We start from the raw sequence: 11,918 nt of genomic DNA, 5'->3' as shown, positions 1-11,918 counted from the left end.
CGGCCCGCATCTAACCTTTCTTGCAGGACTCATCGTCCCGGATTCGAGAGGAGGCTCAGTCAGATCCAGAAGCATAATTGATCCGCAAAAAAAAAAAAAAAAATAATATTTTAATGTTGTGTTTTTTTTTTTATTTTTTTTTGGTGGAGAAGAGCGTATGGGGGTGTATAAAAACAAAAAAGTGCAACAATTCTCGGACATGCTGGAATATAGTGTGATCAGAGTAAAGGAAATGCTTCCCCGAGGAAATGCTTCCCCGTCACAAGTGGTGAAGAACATAAAAAATAATGCGCTTGATCACCAGAGTTTCACCAGTAAGGACTGTAAAGATCAGTCAGTAACCCTTCAATCTTTCATGACTCAAAGTTATATTCCTCGATAGGCATGTCATCGATGTGCATACGAAGTGCAGCCAGGGGAGATAAATGCAGAACAGGACAATATGAAAGTAAAACTAGAAGCAGGCAACGCACCCCAGGGCAAAACAAGTAATAATCAACTCAGACATACCAAAGGTAGTATAATGGAAGGTAGTCTAATGGATTGACGGTAATACCCACACGTCCAAGCCATGACAACTCTTTCACTTCTATTTCATACCTTTTCTTCCCGGCACATGTAATCTTCTGTACTCGATTTCAGAAGTCATGGAAGAATGTCAGGTTCAGTTCTCACAAAATTAAAAGGTCCAACCTCAAGTATATGCTCTGTGAGAAGCATGGAACGAAAGTTCGCTCGGTTCGCCGGGTTCGCTACCCGGCGAACCGGGCGAACTGGCGAGATTTCGCCGATATTTACCTGAATTATATAATAATATGTTATAAAACAACATGATTGATGAGTGATGGCTCGCATGCGTTTAAAGTTTTGAAGTTCAAAAAATTAATAAACTAATATAAATATCCTTGTTATTCTGTAAAAGCGTCAGTAGGTTCAGCCTCATGTTTATCTTTAATATATATATTTTAATTTTTTTAATAACTCCATTGTTCTCCATCAACCACGTGTGCATGCGGATCAAATTCACAACTTATAATCTCAGAAAAATCAGAATTCAATCTTCATCACTTCGTCTTCCTCACTTCTCTATCCGGCGACTCAGCAATCACTTCGTCTTCCTCAGTCCTCGTCTTCCTCACTTCTCTGTCCGGCGACTCAGCAGTTACAATCAAGGTGCAGCAGACTCTTTCTAATGGCTGGCTTTGCTGAAATCTATTTTCTTTTTTAACCAAAATCACATAGCAATACCAGAAGACAAAGGCGATGCTTGAATTGATTGAGGAAGACGCGGACTCCTTTGCACAACGAGTGGAAATATACTACAAGGAGCGACCGGAGTTGATATCCATGGTTGAAGATTTCTACCTTGCCCACTGTTCTTTGGCTGAGCAGTTTGATCTTCTAAAATCAGGCAATGGAAACTGACTGTTGGGTTCTCCTCTTCACTGATTACAGTTTGAAGAAATATCGCCGACGTTCGGCGAGATATCGCCAGTTCGGCAAGAAAAGGCGAGATATCGCCGATTTTCGCTCCCTTGTTTCGTTTCGCCCCCTGGCAAAGCCGAAATTTCTTTCCATGGTGAGAAGTATAAAAAAAATGAATAGAATCCACTTCAAACAAACAAAAGCAAGAGGAAGAGAAGCCAACACAAATTTCTTGGACATTCAATATTGATAAATGGAATTGGTTCTACAAATTTACTTGGGCATTTCAAGATCAATTAAAAAATCAGATAAAAGAAAGAATGAAAAAAAAAAAAAAATGGAAGAGGATGTAAAGTACAACATCAAAGAGAGGAAGCTCCGTCAAAATATCTAGAAACTGGAGGCCAGATAAATGATGATAACTTACAATCCAGATGAACCTCAGATCAGAGCCTCTCAGTCAACCTGATAATGAAAGAATTAACAGAAACCGCATCCAAAACTATCCAAGAAGATTCAAACAACTCATGAAAGAACTTGGCTCCAGCCTGCTCAGCTGCAGCTCTAAAAGCAACACCAAATGCATTCCCTTGGACTGCCCCAAGACGTGGCTTTCCATACACTGCAACAATTAAAACTTTGTCGGGTTCTTGAGATAAGCAAGCACATATCAAAGGCTTCATCTTTGCACCCTTTTCCCGCAAAGCATCCATCGCAAAGTAGCAGAATTTGGTCAGTGCCTGAGGATAGCTGATGAACACATTTATGTGTGAAATCTTAGGGCATAAAGCATGCATTTTATACACTTAGAATGGAGTTACCTTGGGTTTTATGTTGTTTTTGCAGATTTTAGGACTTTTCAAGATTTAAGCAAATATTTGGTGTTTTGGGCTTGAATCATGCTATTTTACACGTCAAGAAGTCCATTCAGATTCTCAAATGCGAAAATGGGCCTGATCTGGAGCATGATGGGCTAGAGATGTGTGATTACGGGCCAACTCCGAAATATTGAAGAGATAAAGAAGGCAAATTTGATCTACGGCTGAGATTTTAAATCAAATCTACAGAGATATTATTGAGAGAGTCCAGATGGAAAAGAGTCCTTGCATACCTCAATATCTTATTTTCTATTTGGGATTTGATTAAAGAAAGAAAAAGAGAGGAAAAAGAATTATATTCAGATAAGGATGAAGCAAAAATCCCGTTTTTGAATGCCTCTGTCCAGTTTCGATCAAACCCTTCATCGAACGGTCATCCGATGTCCGATCGTGCTGATTTTTGGAGGAGAGCTTCACGACTACTTAAATCTCAAATCCAACGGTGAGATTATGCATCTGATCTCTCTAAGTAGGCGCGATTAGTACGTCAAAACCCTAATTGGATGAGTCAGATAGAAACCCTGAGTTTTATTCAAATTCAGCCGTGCTTCATATCTCATGTAAACTCTATAAAAGGAGAGCCTACTCCATCAAAAGGGAACGTGTTCTAGAGCTTAGTAGAAGCATTCTTTCTTCTCTCTTCAGTTTATTTAAGTTTTCTTTAGTTTTCTTTGCTTGCATTAGTGAGATTTAAATTTCTAGATTAAATGTTTAGGTTTAATTTTTTTATGTAATGCAATTCAAGTTCAAGCTTCAAGTTCAAGTTCAAGTTTCAATTTTTTTTAGATTCGTTTTTCTCTGAGTCTAGCAATTGCAGATTTAGATCATTCTAGATCTAGATCTGGTTGTTAGGGTTGGTTGAGATTCGAATCGTTTGTTCAATTCGCAAGTAAGTAACCTTCTTTATTAATCTTCTCTCCTCCCTCCATTCCCGCTTCTATCTACCCCTCCATATTCTTAATTTAGGATTTACTTTCAGCATTATTTATTGTTCTGCCTATTCGTTCATAATCTCGGACCACATAACCGGAGCAAGCCTACGATCGTGCCTCTCCGCCCGGTGACGGGTGGTGTTGCATCTGCATTTTAGTTATTTCCTTTTCCTTTTATTGCTTTGTTTATTGCTTTGTTATTTACTTTCTGTTATTTACTTTTTGTTATTTACTTTCTGCCTATTCATTCATAATCTCGGACCACATAACCGGAGCAAGCCTATAGTCGTGCCTCTTGGTGACGGGTGGTGTTGCATCTGCATTTTCCTGTCTTTTATTTATGCATTGATTGTGTTTAATTTATTGTTCGTTTCAATTCGATTGCATTAGACGTATAGATTAGGATCGTTTAGTTTAGTTAATTAGTTAACAAAAATTGAATCATTCCACTCTCGCATTACTATTAAGAAGTTGAATTATAAGTGGCATATCTCCTTGAGATCGACCCGTTAGCTACACGATACCGTGCGCTTGCGGTTACTTTTAAAATTTCACAGACAAGTTTTTGGTGCCGTTGCCGGGGAGGTATTAGTCCACTTTGTTTTTCTAATTCTTAGGTAAATCGAAGTGATTTAAAAATAAAAAAATAAAATTCAAAGATATTACTCTTAACTTGAGTAGAAACAAAAACGTATAGTAGTCCCGACTCTACTGCAGAATCCCCAGGATTCGATTGTAGGTGGCTCCGAAGACTATACGGATTCCCTTGCTGTCAAACCTATAAGCGCTCAGCTATACGGCAACCTTACAGCTTTGGAATCATTGTTTCAATCTTTGTGGTCGGAAATTCATTACTTTCCCTTTGTTTTTGTTATTTTCTTTTCTTTTATTCTTTAGTACTTTATTTATTTTTTTATTTAAAAAAATAAATCTCATTCTTTCATAAGAGCCATTAATTGCATTAAGTGGTTAGTGCATGTGTGTCTGGACTCATGATTCTACAAATAGAATTGTCCGAGTGTCTACTTTGACCATGGAAGGTCTACCTCCATCACCTCCACCTAAGAGTCTTAGGGATAGATTTTATCCTACTCGATCTGCACAACCTTCCTGTATACGTTTACCTGAAGTGAGGGGTAATAATTTTGAGCTCAAATCTCATTATCTATCTATGTTACCCCAATTTCATGGGCTACCTGATCAAGATGCATATTTGTTCCTTAGGGAGTTTGAGGAGGTTTGTGTCCTTATGAAGGTACAACAACTTACTGATGATGCCGTAAGACTACGGTTTATTACCTTTCCATTAAAGGACCAAGCTAAAAAGTGACTTTATAGCTTACCTAGGGATAGCATTATCACATGGGAACAATTTACTGTGCTCTTCTTGAAAAAATTCTTTCCTTTCTCTAAGACGAATAAAATAAGAAATGATATTCTTCAATTTCGTCAGAAACCCAATGAGTCCTTTGCTAAGGTAATGGAGAGGTTTCAAAGCCTTCTCCAAGAATGCCCTCACCATGGTATAGAATTATGGCATTTATGCCAAATAATTTATGAGGGTATCGATTACCAAACAAAGCAACTTTTGGAATCAATGTGCCCCACAGGATTTACATCATTCACTGATGATTCCGAAGCTTGGAATTTTCTTTTAGACCTAGCAGATAGAACTAGAGAATGGGAGTCAACCCAAGAGTCTGAAAGGAGTAGTAGGGGATATTTTGTTGATAGCCAAGTTCATAAGGAAGTACAAATAGATAACCTTTTGAAAAAGTTAGAGACTTTGGTAGTTAAAGCTGCACCACCAAGTCAAGCACATTTTATTGACAAATCTATTGCTATGTGTGCATGTTGTCAGTCTCCTACACATGTAATTGAGGAATGCCCTAGCTATTCTGGAGGCCAACATGAAAATGTCAGTGCGATGTTTCCAAACCCGTACAGTAACACGTACAATCCTGGGTGGAAGAATCATCCTAACTTTTCATGGTCTCAAGGGCAAAACCAAAATGGATTAAACAATTATTCCACACAAAATCAATTTGGTGCCCCTCAAAAGCAAAATGCCCAGTTTTCTCATTATCCAAATGTCCAGTTCCCTCAAGCCCCAAATTTCCAGAATGCCAATTTAGCTAGACCTATTAATCCACCTATTGTGCCTCATATGCCTCACATTGCACAAAATCAATCATCACCTGGTTTCAACAGAGGTAACAATCCAGAGTTTTCTCGTCTCTCTTCCTTAGAGAAGAATATGGAAGTACTTTCCAGCACCTTCATGACTTCTATGCATAATATGGAAAAACAAATTTCCACTCTTGCAAGTGCTTTGTCTGAGCGAGAAAAAGGTAAAATGCCTAGCCAACCTGAGTTAAATCCTAGGATTCAGATTCATCAAAGACCACCAAATCAAGTCAACCAAGTTGAATCCTCCCATTCTTCTTTAGCTTCAATTAATTCTGTGTCTGCATTGAGAAGTGGGAAAGGGTATTTAACAGGTGAGTCACATATTAATGAAAAGAGCGAGATTAGTGACCACTGTGATGAGGAGAATGTTCAAGTATCTCCTAATGAGGGTTTGTCTGAGAAACCCATAGAAGTTGAGGATGAGCCAGTTGCTTTAGCAGTACCTAAGTTTGGAGAACCACTATCAGAAACTATGAGAAAAGAGCAAATTTCAAATGAGAGTTCTTATGTTCCTAAGGCTCCTTATCCTAGTCGTCTAGTGAATAAGAAGAAGACTGCAACTATGGAGAAAACTTTTGATGTCTTCAAAAAGATAGAAGTGAATATCCCTCTTTTGGATGCCATATCCCAGATCCCCGCCTATGCAGAAGTGTTGAAAGATTTATGCACTCATAAAAGAATCACTAGCATTCCCAAAAAGGCGTTCTTGGCAGGTAACATTAGTTCCATAATTACTCAACCTATAGCAGCCAAGTATAAGGATCCAGGGAGCCCCACCATAGCTTGTGTCATAGGCAATACACACATTGAACATGCTTTACTTGATCTTGGTGCAAGTGTGAATCTTTTGCCTTACCATGTTTATAAGCAACTAGGATTGGGAGAATTGAAAGCAACTAGAACTACTCTTCAGTTGGCAGATAGGTCAGTTAAGATTCCTAAAGGGATGGTTGAAGATGTTTTACTGAAAGTGGGAGAATTTATATTTCTAGTTGATTTCATTGTGCTAGATACTAAACCTTTTTCAATCAAAGATGAAATCCCAATAATTCTAGGAATACCATTTTTGGCTACCAGTAATGCATTAATCAATTGTCGAAATGGCCTCTTACGATTATCTTTTGGAAATCAAACTGTAGAGTTTAATATGTTCAGGATAGGGAAACAAACACAAATAAAAGAAGAGATCAATATGATTGATGAATCTTTTGATTTTCCTAATGTTGTGATTACCAACTTTGAGATTCATTTTGATTCTGAATTCCAAGAATGTATGGATATGTTGGATGATGATAGTGAAACTTTATTTTCTGAAGTCTTAAATTTTCACACACCTTTGGAGCCTATTAAATCTCTATCCATCTCCATCTTCATTCCCAAGCCCTCAATAATTGAACCCCCCAAGCTAGAATTGAAAGAGTTGCCTTCTAATGTGCAGTATGCTTTCTTGGGACTAGATAATTCTCTTCCTGTCATTGTTGTCTCTGATTTAACTTTTGACAAAGCAGAAGAGTTGATCACACTACTGAATGATAATAGAGAAGCATTGAGTTGGTCTATCACTAATGTCAAAGGTCTAAGCTCTTCCATTGAATAACATTATATTCATCTTATGAAATATGCAAAACCTTCTAGAGAACCTCAACGTATGATGAGAATTTTCTTTAACATTGTGAATGTTTTTCTTGAGATCTTTAGAGATGATTTTTCGATTCACGGTTTTTCTTATTTGGAGTGCCTTCCCCATCATACATTGATATTGAAGATAAGACTAAAGCTTCCCATGATAAGCACATCTTGACTGAAAGGTATACCCCTCACTTGTCTTCCTTGTTTAGCATGCATGCATTGAGGACATTGCATTACTTAAGTGTGTGTGTGGGGGGGGGGGGGGGTAGCTGCGTTGTAGATTTTAACTTTGACTTTTGGTTATTACACATATTCTTTCAATTGCTATGATGTGTGAAATGAGAGTGATTTTGGTACCCATCATGAACACATAAAAACCCTGTTGAGAGGAAGGTAACTTGTATATATGTTGAGATGAGACTTTCCTTAGAAAAATAAAAGGCCCTTAACTTAAGGCGTCGAACCATCTATGAGTTTTGTGGGTCCTTGTTTCTTTGGCTAGAAGTTGAGATCAATTTTGTGTAGGGCATGACAAAAGAAAAAAAAAAAAAAAAAAAGAAAGAAAAAAAAAAAGAGTAGAAAGTAAAAGTTGAATTCCTTGGAACTAGACAGGGCACTCCGACTCAGGAATCGAGGTGACTTGATCGAAACTCTTAGGAAGGAGATTATTGAAAAGAACTCTCGCATCACTGTCTATGTGGGCATATGCAAAGCAAAGCTACAAAGTAACTTGGGTTTCTGGTGTCTGCTCCACCATGTTATTCAAGCCAACCGTAGTGGAGTAATGTAGAGTTCACTACTCAAAAGAAAAAAAAGAGAAATAAATACAAGTGTCATCAATGCCTTGGTAAAATTGTTTGGTCAAAAATACTTCAAAACCTTAGTACTTGGTCCCCTTACTTTATGAGTGGTTTTGCTTAAAGGAGAGGTGTACTTGAAAGATATAAGGTGAATATTTGATTGAGATATATGCTAAGTCTCAAGAATCAATATGGGGTAATAAAGTTCAAGTGTGGGGGATCTTAAATCAATGGTGAGAAAAAAATTGTCATAGCTATTGATCCTGTATGAGTACTTACCAATTGTTAGAGTTGGAATTTGCAATGTTTTATTTTGAGCTAAAATTGGAATTTTGGATGTACATTCACTGCAAACATCCACGAGACAAAACGTCATCTAGGGGTAACCTAGTGGTTTAAAGGCCTGTTGCACATGCTAAGTGTAACCGTGATTCCTACGAAAGTGAGTTAGGATTTATTTTGTTGCACTAGTTTCTTACCTGCATTTGTATTTTTCTTTAATTTTTGCTTGAGGACAAGCTTAATCTAAGTGTGGGGGAATCTGATGAACACATTTATGTGTGAAATCTTAGGGCATAAAGCATGCATTTTATACACTTAGAATGGAGTTACCTTGGGTTTTATGTTGTTTTTGCAGATTTTAGGACTTTTCAAGATTTAAGCAAATATTTGGAGTTTTGGGCTTAAATCATGCTATTTTACACGTCAAGAAGTCCATTCAAATTCTCAAATGCGAAAATGGGCCTGATCTGGAGCATGATGGGCTAGAGATGTGTGATTATGGGCCAACTCCGAAATATTGAAGAGATAAAGAAGGCAAATTTGATCTACGGCTGAGATTTTAAATCAAATCTACAGAGATATTATTGAGAGAGTCCAGATGGAAAAGAGTCCTTGCATACCTCAATATCTTATTTTCTATTTGGGATTTGATTAAAGAAAGAAAAAGAGGAAAAAGAATTATATTCAGATAAGGATGAAGCAAAAATCCCGTTTTTGAATGCCTCTGTCCAGTTTCGATCAAACCCTTCATCGAACGGTCATCCGATGTCCGATCGTGCTGATTTTTGGAGGAGAGCTTCACGACTACTTAAATCTCAAATCCAACGGTGAGATTATGCATCTGATCTCTCTAAGTAGGCGCGATTAGTACGTCAAAACCCTAATTGGATGAGTCAGATAGAAACCCTGAGTTTTATTCAAATTCAGCCGTGCTTCATATCTCATGTAAACTCTATAAAAGGAGAGCCTACTCCATCGAAAGGGAATGTGTTCTAGAGCTTAGTAGAAGCATTCTTTCTTCTCTCTTCAGTTTATTTAAGTTTTCTTTAGTTTTCTTTGCTTGCATTAGTGAGATTTAAATTTCTAGATTAAATGTTTAGGTTTAATTTTTTTATGTAATGCAATTCAAGTTCAAGCTTCAAGTTCAAGTTCAAGTTTCAATTTTTTTTAGATTCGTTTTTCTCTGGGTCTAGCAATTGCAGATTTAGATCATTCTAGATCTAGATCTGGTTGTTAGGGTTGGTTGAGATTCGAATCGTTTGTTCAATTCGCAAGTAAGTAACCTTCTTTATTAATCTTCTCTCCTCCCTCCATTCCCGCTTCTATCTACCCCTCCATATTCTTAATTTAGGATTTACTTTCAGCATTATTTATTGTTCTGCCTATTCGTTCATAATCTCGGACCACATAACCGGAGCAAGCCTACAGTCGTGCCTCTGCTTCTGGTGACGGGTGGTGTTGCATCTGCATTTTAGTTATTTCCTTTTCCTTTTATTGCTTTGTTTATTGCTTTGTTATTTACTTTCTGTTATTTACTTTTTGTTATTTACTTTCTGCCTATTCATTCATAATCTCGGACCACATAACCGGAGCAAGCCTATAGTGGTGCCTCTGCTTCTGGTGACGGGTGGTGTTGCATCTGCATTTTCCTGTCTTTTATTTATGCATTGATTGTGTTTAATTTATTGTTCGTTTCAATGATTGCATTAGACGTATAGATTAGGATCGTTTAGTTTAGTTAATTAGTTAACAAAAATTAAATCATTCCACTCTCGCATTACTATTAAGAAGTTGAATTATAAGTGGCATATCTCCTTGAGATCGACCCGTTAGCTACACGATACCGTGCGCTTGCGGTTACTTTTAAAATTTTACAGACAATAGCCAAGCAATTTTGTGTCTGCAGGATCTTCGAGCTTCATCCACCTGAATTTTCTTCCACTTCTGATGGATCCACTCTTAGTTATGGCTACACTTCCTTGCCTTACAATGGCCCTTTGTATCTTTATTGCATTCTGCATTCCCTTCCTCAACTTGTCAATGTTATTCAAGGACAATGCATCATAGGCTACCCCAAATTGTTGAGAAGCACAAGAACCATCAGATTCTACAAAAGACTCAAGTAATGTGGTAACCCCGTACACTACATCAGCAGCAGATACCTTCGAGCTATACCCATGAAGCTGTAAGAAGCTTCGGTAATAGAACTCAGTAAGCCCATACTCAGGGAGAAACCTTTCAAACTCATCTTTCATTTTCTGTTTCACTTCGAGGTTCATGTACTGGAACTTCTGCTGGCAGTCTGCAAGTGCAAACCCCATTCGGGCTAGGAGAAGCTTTAGCTTCTTTAAGCCATTATCACTCCAGGTCTTCAACTTGGTCGCAATGTAGGAAGAACACAACATTGAATCAAACAAGTTCCATTCCCTCAATAACATGAGCCGTTGTTCATCTTCATATGCAATTCTAGAGGCATCAGGTGCTTGTATCTTTGTCCCATCTTTGAGGGTTATTGAAGTTATAGCATCCAAATTCCCAGAACTGTTAATGTGCTGTTCCAACTCCATCACACCAGCTAGGTATCTCTCATTGGTAATTCTCTCATGAACAAATTGATCAGTCAAAGAAACACAAGCTAACCAAAGTAATTCATTTGTATTCTTTCCAAGGCAATGTGAAAGATCGAACATAAGAAACCCTGAAGGCTTTCCATGGAAGGTACCCAAGTTGTAATACTCCTTTTTCAGCTTCCTGTAGAGTTTTAACGGATCTAGTTCCTTTTCTTCATCAACTCTTCTCCGCTTCCGTGACCCTGAACCATCTTCCTCCTCACTTTCACACTCACTGTCATCTTCGATATCAAAAATCTCACTAAGCTCATCGTCACTATCCAAGACCGTTGCATTTGCCACAGTGGAAACATCAAAGTCATATGTTAAATCAGCTTGATGCTCATCATCCTAAGTGTAAAGAACAACCACCTTATCATTCTGATCACTTAGATTGTGGAGATGAATAGGTCGGTGGCTGTCAACTACAAAAACACGAGCACCTGGCCCTAAATCAAAGAACCCGCCGTAGGTCCCTGTGACATCCCCAGTTTATGAGGAGGAGAGACATTGGTTGATTGGAGGAGCATACGCTAGAGCCCGCATATCTGTGGATTTCCTCAAATGAAGAAACAGGGTAACAAGCATGTTTGATAGAATCAGATTCAAGGACTTTGAAGATGATCTTGAGGGCACAAAGGGAGTCAACATCAGATGTGGATGGAAATATCAGCAAAGGGGAAGAAGATGAAGCAGAAGCTGCCACCTGTAAACATTCATAGTGTTGGTAATACTTCAAAAATAGTTCAATTCAATTAATTGATGGGGGAAAGATTCCTTAAATGGATTCGCTTTCCCTTTTATGAAGTATTCGCAGCGGAAGTCTAGATCCACGTTCTCGTTCCACCACCAAAGCTTTACCGGGGAGATTCCACAATCACTGGGAAAGGGAATAATATCCACAACCCAAATGCCGTGGATTAATGGAATGAAGATCAAAAACTAGGAAAGGAAAAATTTCCAAGCCTGCGATTCTAAGACAGAGGGAGAGAGAGATGGAGCCGCCGTTTCTCAGAGATAAATCTCGTGCGAATGAATCACTCAGTTACTCACTAATGCGGTGGTTACCAAAATATACAACCCTATTTTGTAACCACCCTAATAGTGAGTTTCCAATATTGCCCTTGGGCTTTTAATTTATTAATCATATTAATAAATTCCAACAGCTCCCAC

General features: G+C 38.1%; 1 non-coding gene and 1 pseudogene across 1 annotated transcript; both read right to left on the bottom strand.

Moving 5' to 3' along the window:
* Positions 1 to 1,871: 1,871 nt before the first annotated feature.
* Positions 1,872 to 11,918, bottom strand: part of LOC149024175 (uncharacterized) — a 45,249-nt pseudogene continuing 35,202 nt past the window's right edge.
* Positions 4,656 to 4,762, bottom strand: LOC149024176 (small nucleolar RNA R71). Its single transcript, XR_016171934.1, has one exon. It is a non-coding gene; the product is annotated as a small nucleolar RNA R71 (small nucleolar RNA).

This window comes from Hakea prostrata, chromosome 2 (assembly GCF_041222555.1).
Source record: "Hakea prostrata isolate BN-2017 chromosome 2, UWA_Hpros_2, whole genome shotgun sequence".
NCBI lineage: Eukaryota > Viridiplantae > Streptophyta > Magnoliopsida > Proteales > Proteaceae > Hakea > Hakea prostrata.
This window is presented reverse-complemented; position numbering and strand designations above follow the sequence as displayed.